Below are 9,398 nucleotides of genomic sequence, written 5' to 3'. Positions count from 1 at the left end.
AGGGTGGTATCTGTGGTCCCTCACGCCTCTCCTTGGGCTCAGGAGTGCAGGCTCGGGGCGGGGTGTGACATTAGGTTCTAGGATTCAATTGCGTCGATTAATTGTTAAGATAACTTACTCAATTAACCGAATTTTCTCTAAATCTAGTCATTAGTGCGTCCTAGTATAGTCGGTCATTCAACACACAATTACTATTACCTCTTGGAGATCTTGGCTCGACATTCTATAACACATTAAAAGCAACGTATTCAATCATAAGTGAATCTGACAAAACCAAGCATCTAGGCTAAACATCCTCAAGATATACATCATTCAACATACTTCAAGAATTAAAAACAGATTCAAGAATGCTCAAATTCAGATTGCTAATGATAAAGAAAAGTAGAAAACTCAAAAGAATTTTCAAGAAATCTTGATATAGAAACAAGATTTAATTACTTCACAAATCCATAGATAAATTCATGAAGAATTACAAGTTATTGATTACAATTAAAAAAGAAATCAAAATCTAACCTAGGTAGGAAACAAAATTACCATAGAGACTAATTGATACATAGAGAAATTCCAATCTCCATCGAAATCGTGCTTCCTCCCTTTAGCAAAAATGAAAGAAAATTATTTATAGTTGCAGGGATAGCGTTGCAATGCCAAGGCCAGCGTTGCAATGTTAAATCGTAGAAAAGCCAAGAAGAGTTGGGCTAACGTTGCAATGTTGCGCTGACGCTTGGTTGTGTAACGTGTGTGGGATGAATCACGTCAAAATCTTAAGCATTGCAACGCTGTAGGGAGCGTTGCAACGCATCGAGTTCTGTAGAAAAAGCGAGTGTTTTGTCTTTAACTCGATACTCGATACATGATGGCCCTTACTCGATACTCGATGCACGATGGCCTTTACTCGATGGAAAATGGAAAAAAGAATAGGAAGAAACTCGATCATACTCGATTACTCGATGATCGATTTACTCGATTACTTGACAGCCTTACTCGATGATCGATTACCCGATGGTATTCACTAGCATTTACTCGATGGTAAAACTCGATGCTTGATTATACTCGATTGTACTTGATGATACTCGATGACATTTTGGTAATTTTCTGATTCACTTCAATTTAGTTTATTTTCTTGATCATTTTTTATCCTTTTGGCACAATTTTCATGTAATGTCTCCTAAACGCCTCGGGGACCGTTTTACCTACAAAATTAGCAATTAAAGTAAATAATCAATACAATTTTAGGGAAATTAACATAGAAAATATACATCTTTTAAAGACCTAACAAGGTGTTTACATGAAAAGGGATAGAACGAACTCAAAAAATGGATAAGATCACTATAGTCAATTGCAACAATTATGTTCTTCCCTGAGGCATACTAATTGGGGTGGGGCTATAGAAGTCACATTTACAATAGTTAATGATTTCTTAACCAAATGAATGGTAATTAAATATTATAGGAATTAAGAATGTCTCAATCTAGTGAAGGAATGATTGTTCACCCCGAGATGACATTTATTTAAAATTACTAAAGTATCATCGTAAAAATAAATGGTTTTATGGTTCATTAAGTTTTTTGCTAAATTGATTGGATTAAATCTTCTAAGCATAATGATGGTAGATGAAAATCAAAGACACAAACTCATTGAACATAACAAGCCTCATGGAATGGTTCATGATAAAGTGCTTGACAAACATAACATCATCAGAAATTTCAGAAATCCAGCTACACTCTGCAAATACATGTTGATTACTATCAATATTTCTTGCAGCACGAATGTTCTTCAAAGCAAGATTGAGGGTATGAACTACGCAAGGTGTCCAAACTATGTCGGGGAACTGTGATTCTATAATTCGTCCTACACCCTTACAATTTACAGCATTGTCAGTGATTATTTGAATCACATTCTCATGTCTTACCTCATTTATAACTTCTTTCATCAAATTTTCCATGAAGTATTTGTCTTTAGTCTCGCTTGAGAAATCTACAACTTTAAGAAAAATTTGTCCTCCTTCTATAATCGCCTTGTTAATCAATGGTCTCCTCTGCGAATCGCTCTATCCATCACCAACAATATGTAACCCCTTCTGAGACCATATACTTTTCACAGATTGCAAAAGTCTCTCTATATTTGCTTTTTCTTTTTGAAGAAGAGTTGTTCTCAATTTATTATACCCCAGAGGTAAATAACCCGACAAAATATTATTTGCAACCAAAGCATACGTTCGCATACTGTGGATTTCTAGCCAAGTGAAAAGGCAAACCTGAAGAATAAAACATTCCAGCTATTTTTGAATCCACTTGATCACGAATTGGCAAATTAAATGACTTCTTCAGTGCACTAACATTTTCTTTCCTTTTCTTTTGTTCCATTTGTTGGGATTGATGTCCTAATTCTCCTGGAGTCTCGTAGTTTGTAAACTTTGTACACATTGTTATGAATATCATAAGAGTTATTTTATTTGCATTTACTCATATCCAATAAAGAAAGATATTGTATGTAAACTTAAGCATGTATATGAGATATACAATATCCTGGTGACACTACGGATACGATCCGCTTTGTAGAGGTTTACAATTGTTGTGAACTACTACAGATGGTCTGATCTTGACCATTCATGTGGAGACATGCGAGCGAGGGTGTCCTATACAAAGAGTTTGTATAAGACTGGACCACGATATGATTCGTCTTTTTATATAACGCTGTCGATAATTGAGACTTACATCTCACTAAAATGACCATAGGTGACATGACCTCAATCCTAAGTGTTTTGGGAACTCCTGCTTATGAGGGCGGTCCTTTGATTAGTATGGGAGAGAATGGCCAGATTGCCAACTCAACAAGCCTACCTTTTTGGGGATTTGTCTGATTGGGGAGCTAGGAACTCAGTTACACAAGACGAAATTCACTCCTTCCCCGAAGTAGAGGTAAGTAGATAGATTGCTCCCTTAAGGGCTGATTCTGGGTCTTGAACATAGTGGTCACATCTTCTATTTGAAAGAGAGGTCCCAGTCATAGTAGGACTATGGCTTATTGTTCATTAGAGGAATCAATGGTACTTAAGAAGTTAGATGTAACTACAGGGGTAAAATGATAAATTGGCCTAGCTATACTTACAAGCGATCTGTGAAGGGTTATCGCATTGTTGATTTGTTGATATGGACACATAAATATATCTGTAGTGAGAAGAGTGCAGTTGTCGGTCTTTAGTGGAGTGCCCGACAGTTGGTCCCCTTGGTAGCTCAATGGATTCAAGTTGAGAATTAGTTCTTGAGGATAGTTTGAAGTGTTTAAATTAACAAGAGAAAATTAAATTATATATTAATTGGTGTGATGTATAAGATACATCAAGTGGAGGATTAATGTAAATATGATTTACATTAAATACTATAAAATAGAAAAAGAACTATAGTTTGTATGTTTCATGAGATGAAATATTAAAACTATAGGCTATAAATAAAATATGGTAAGTTGGTTATCATATTTATTTATAATACATTAATTATATGATAATTAATTTCTTTTTCTCTTATAACCGATTGAGTGTGAGGTTATTTATGGTTTTACGGTAACCGTCAGATAAAAGGAAAAATATTTTCCTAAATTTAGAAAGTTGCCTCCATTCGGAAAGAACTCACGGAAAAGCTATCAAGTGAAAGAGTTTCACTAAGCGATAGCTGGCAGAGACTAAATGATCGTGGAGATTTGTACGATAGTTCATCAGCTGATCATAACTAAACGATCAAGTGGCTAAGTCTATACGATAGGCGTCCATTTACTAAACGATCGAGTACATCGTCTATACGATACACAACTTCTTTTCTCCCACTCGCTCGATCGTCTACACGATCGTTGTCCTCCAGTCTCTTCCTCAAGCCAATATCATACAGAGCCTATAACTCCTGGATTCTCACACCGAGAATATCAAGGTAACCATTATGGTAGTGTCTTCACTCATTTCGTGAATCGAGTGTGACTCGATTGGTTTCATGGAGTTTGTTCGTTGTGTTCGTGCTGTTGCTCGTGTTGTACCGGTTGTTGCGTTCGAGTTTGCTGTTCTTGGACGCTTGGAGACTGATCGAGGGATTCTTGAAGAATGTTTCTTCAAAGGTATGCATACTCTATCCCTTGATACTCTTGTTAGCATGCTGTAATTTGGTGTTCTTCATGACCTGTTAGTTTCTGTTCTTGTAATATAATTGTTTATGTTCAATTCGAATGGAATTTGGAACGATCCTTCCGCTGCTCATGGAAATCCTCATGTTTGATTTCCTTCACCATTGTTGAATAAGAATATGAATAGCTACCCATACTTCCCATTCCAAAAGATTGAGATTCAGTTTGCATATGTCATGAAGGTGGTAAAGGAACTTATTTAGGAGAATTCCTTGCAATACGTGCTTTAGCTTCATCTTCTAACTTTTGCATTTCAGCAAGATCTTTAGGGGTGATTTTTTTACACACTCCAATCCCAAATCTACTCAATTTTAGTAGATGTGCCCTAACTCTTGTATAAGAACTTTTTCTATTTTCTTGAAAAAAATTACATTGCCAAGTATTCCCCACTCCTCTATTCAATCTTTCACTTTTGGTAACCTATTGCCATAACGGTTTTGTTTCATCGTTAGTAGTCATTTTTAATTGATTTTAGTGGAACTTAAAGATGATTCTGTCATACTACTTTTAAATAAAACAAAAAGAACAAAATAAGATTTAACGGAAAGAAAAAAAACATAACTGTTCAGTTCAAACATATGTTCCAAAAATAGTATGTTCATGAAAGGGAGAAAATGCAAAAAAAAAAGAAGGAAGAAACAAACCAAATCGTCGACGTGTTTGGGTGTAGAGGTTTTGGCGTGGAGGTGCGGCCGACCGTTGATTGAGTGTCGAGTTCGTTTGTTGGACTTGGGCGTGGAGTTTAGCTTAGATTGTTTTGGATAAGTTTGAGTTTTATGTGTATTCCTTCTTCTTTACGAAGTTTGAATATGTTGTGGGGGTGAGTAGAGTTCGGTTATAATTCTTTTGGAGTTGAACTTGTAGGTTTTCGTGTGTATTTTTTATGTTTTTGAGTGTTGGGAATGTTGTGGGGGTGGATAGAGTTTGATTATACTCGTTTCGCTCGTTTTGTCGTTGACTTGGAGTTTTTGTGTGTTTATGAATGTTTATGGATGTTTATGAAGTTCAAATGTGTTGTGAGAGGTGGGTCGAGTTTGGTTTAGATTGTTTTGGGGAGAAAGTTTGAGTTTTATGTGTGTTCGTTCTTGTTTATGAAGTTTGAATATGTTGTGGAGGTGGGTAGAGTTCGATTATATTTATTTTGGTTGTTTTGCCATTGAACTTGGAGTTTTTGTATGTTTATGAAGTACGAATGTGTTGTGGGGGGTGGGTCGAGTTTGGTTTAGATTTTTTTGGGGAAAAAGTTTGAGTTTTATGTTCTTGGTTATTAGTTTGTTTTAGATTGTTTATTTATGAAGTTTGGTTGAACGGTTATGACATTTGTGAATGTTTTTGTTTATGAAGTTTGAACATGTTGTGGATGTTTAAAGATTATGATATTTGAATGTTTTGTTTTATTGTAGGATGCTGTTCAGAGATGAGGTTGGACGATTGTTTAAGATGCTATGTTCTAGACATTGTTTTCTTTTCTGTATTTGTTGACATTGTTTTCATTTTATTTCTTCCATATGTTTCTGAAAGAAAAACTTTCTTTTATATCGACTTTGTTTTATTGTAAGATCTTGTAACTTTTCATTTATTTGTTATAGTATGGACTTCCTTTTCTTTGTTTTATTTATTATGTGAATCTATTTGAGTTGGTTAATGATGCTTTATAGGTTGGTTATTCAGATCAAATTTGAAAAAAATTACAATTATGAATTAAAAAAAAAATTAAAAGTCAATATTCAACCAATGAAGGAACTCCCCACGCATAGTAGTGTGTCGAGAGTTCCCGTAACTCCTGATGAATAAAACAAACAGAACTCCCGACGCATAAAACAGGGTGTATTCTTGAGGATAAGAACCTTTTGAATTGTCATTGTACTTCGTCTAATAGATATCAAATAGCTCTAGAACTCCCGACACATAAAGAAAGGTGTATTCCTAAGGATAAGAACCTTTTGAATTGTCATTGTACTTCGTCTAACAGATATCAAATAGTTTACTTAGACTTTATCAATTATAAAGCACTGGCACTCCTAAGATGGCCAAATGTCGGTGTCGGACATGTGTCCGACGCCGACACGCCCCAACACGTCGCCGACACGTGCCACGCCAGCTGCATGTCGAATATTTTATTATTTTTTTAAATTTTCTGACACAGGTGGGACATGAGTGGGACACAGTTGGGACACGACTCTGCAAAATTAAAAAAAAAAAAAGTTTTATTAGCCCAACTCAAAAGCTTAAATTTATACCAGCCTAGCCCGAAACTTTTAAGGTTATTGTTTTTTTTATTTTAATTTCTCAAAATATATTATTCCACTTTGACTCCTTAAAATCTCAAAACTCTCACTACAAGAAATCACACTTATCCCGACGCCCCAAATCGCCGGAAAAGGGTGGAAACTGCATCGGGAGATCCTCTCCCAATGACAGATTGATCGATCGGAGTTTGGTCGAGAAAAATCCGTCGGGAGAGGATCTCTCGACGCATAAAATAGGGTGTCGAGAGTTTGTCCTAGAACTCCTAATGCATGAACTCTCAACGCCCTATTCTATGTGTCGGGAGTTCTAGGACAACTCCCAATGCCCTTCTTTATGCATCAGGAGATCCTTTCTTGACGGATTTTTCCCGACCAAACTCTTGACAATCAATCCGTCGTCGGGAGAGGATCTCCCGACGTAGTTTCCACCCTTTTCCGGCAATTTGAGGCGTAGGGAGAAGTGTGATTTCTTGGAGTGAGGGTTTTGAGATTTTGAGGAGTCAAAGTGGAAGAATAGATTTTGAGAAATTAAAATAAAAAATACAATAACCCTAAAAGTTTTGGGCTTGGACTGTTATAAATTTAAGCTTTTGGGCTGGGCTAATAAAACTGTTTTTTTATTTTTAATTTTGCAAAGTCGTGTCCCAACTGTGTCCCACTCGATTTTGAAGCCTTTGAGAAGGAGTTTTTCTTTTATCAAGTATTGATGCCCAGGTCAATCTTGTTAATATTTTATCTTTCTTAAGGACTGGATTGGATCTTTTTTTTAATTAATTAATTTATTTCATATCATTGGATATTTATTGTATTAATTGTTTCTCCACATTTTTTAAATATTAGCTTAATAATTTTTTCGAACAAGAAGCAATTTTTCATGCATTGAGGCATTTTTTAGTTCTAATACACCACTATCTTTTTCTTTCTTTCCGTGTTATGTAATGGTTGTTTCTCCTACTTCAGAAGGCATTGTCACAAATGATAATCAACAAAAGATTAAAAAAAAAAATTCTTCTATCGCTAAATCCCTATAAATTGATGTCACGTGGAGGTCATACGCGTACTTAGCCAATATTTGGTATCAACAATAGCTATAAAGCAATCATGTACCACCAAATAAGATAAAACTAAGAGTCTCATATAAAAGAGAAAAGAGAAGTGTATGTTGTACCTTTCTAACTCTACAAAGACAACCATGCAAAAAAAAAAAAAAAAAAAAAAACTACATTTTGTCTAAATGAAACAAAATATAATAATCTATTTAACATAACCAAAAGAGTAAGATAAATGAAGTACTAAAATACAAAAGTGAAACTAAAGTTAAACTAAAACCAAATTTATCCCATGTAAAGATATTTCATAAAAATTGCTTTATTTAAATAGAACTAAAAAACAATGACTCCGAAAGCATAGTGAAGATTCTACATAATTATACAAAAAGTGAAACTTAAAGAATGTGACATAAAAGATCTAATAGAACGGGAACGGGAAGATTGGATTAGAGAAACAATGTACCAAATAAAGCACCAAACAAAATTAAACTAGAAGAATAAAAATGTCACACAACATAGAGAGGGTGAAAAAAATGAATTATTCATAGTGCAAATGCTGAAAATGCCTATACGCACACAAAAATAATAAAATGAGAATAAAAAGAGTGAAATTTTGACAATCCATACAATGTACTCAATAGAATTATACCAAACAATTAAACCAGTAGAGGGTCGAGACAACAAAGAGAACGAGTGAAAAAAAAATCGAAGCATCCATGCCAAACAAAATAAATAGTTAAATTACACCTTAGGTCCAAAGAAATATAATGTAATAATCTATTTTAAAAAAATACCAAATGAAACAAAATAAAAAAATGTATGAAGTACAACAAAACACAGATGAAAAAAGTGAAACTAGCTGGATGAGAATATTTGAACAATCTATATACCAAATTATTTATGATAGAAAGCAAATAAAATAAAACTAAAATAATGTCCCAATTCAAAAAGACAAACATAGATTAAGGATGAAAAAATGGTAGAATCTATTTCTAAAAATGGCCAAATGAGTTAAATAAATAAAATAGTAATAAAAAGAGATATAAAATCTAGACAGTCATATAATTTAAAAAGAAAAAAATTAAACCATATGCCAGAAGAAAAATGAATTACTTCTAAAAATGATCAAATGAGTTAAATAAAGAATTGCAATAAATAAATAAATGATAATAATAAAAGGAGTATAAAAACTAAAAGATAAAGACTCATAAAAAAGGGTAAAAAAATATTGAACTGCCATAGTGCAAAAATGTAACTATGCCAAAGAAAAATAAATTCTACATCCAAAAAAAAAAAAAAAAAAAATCAAATAATTAAAAAAAAAAAACCAAAAATAATAAAACACACATAAAGCAATCCATAATCTGTCTAAGAGAGTTACAAAAATTGCTTGCAGGCTAACAAAGAAAAATAAAGTTTGGCATCATAAATAAAACATAAATAAATAAAAGTAGTCCTAAAATAATGTGTTTTAAGCAGAAAACTAACAAATCAACTAATAGAATAATACACAAAAGTGAAACTAATGAAGAATGCTTAGAAGAGAACGTGATAAAAAAAAATTTGGATAATTCATAGAAATAAAAATTAGAGAAAAAATAGATCACAGAAGAAAAAGGGGAAAATTGGAACAATCCAAAGTGCTATAAAATAATAATGTACCAAATAATAGTAGAAACCCAAAAAAAATAAAGCCAAAACAATAAAAATGATAAAAGAAAAAACACCTACATAAATTGAAAATGCAACCATACCAAAAGATAGATAAATACCAATAAATTAATAATAAAATAGAGAATACAAAAAGTGAATTTTTAAAAAAAACCAAAAATAATACAATAGAGAATAAAAAATGGAACTAATTAAAGAATGTGAAATAAAAGAAACAGGCAATAAAATTGAACAAACAAAAATATATTGCCTGTTTCGA

The sequence above is a fragment of the Benincasa hispida genome, unplaced genomic scaffold (genome assembly GCF_009727055.1).
Source record: "Benincasa hispida cultivar B227 unplaced genomic scaffold, ASM972705v1 Contig491, whole genome shotgun sequence".
Classification (NCBI taxonomy): domain Eukaryota; kingdom Viridiplantae; phylum Streptophyta; class Magnoliopsida; order Cucurbitales; family Cucurbitaceae; genus Benincasa; species Benincasa hispida.
The sequence above is the reverse complement of the archived record's forward strand: the minus strand, read 5'-3'. Positions refer to the sequence as shown.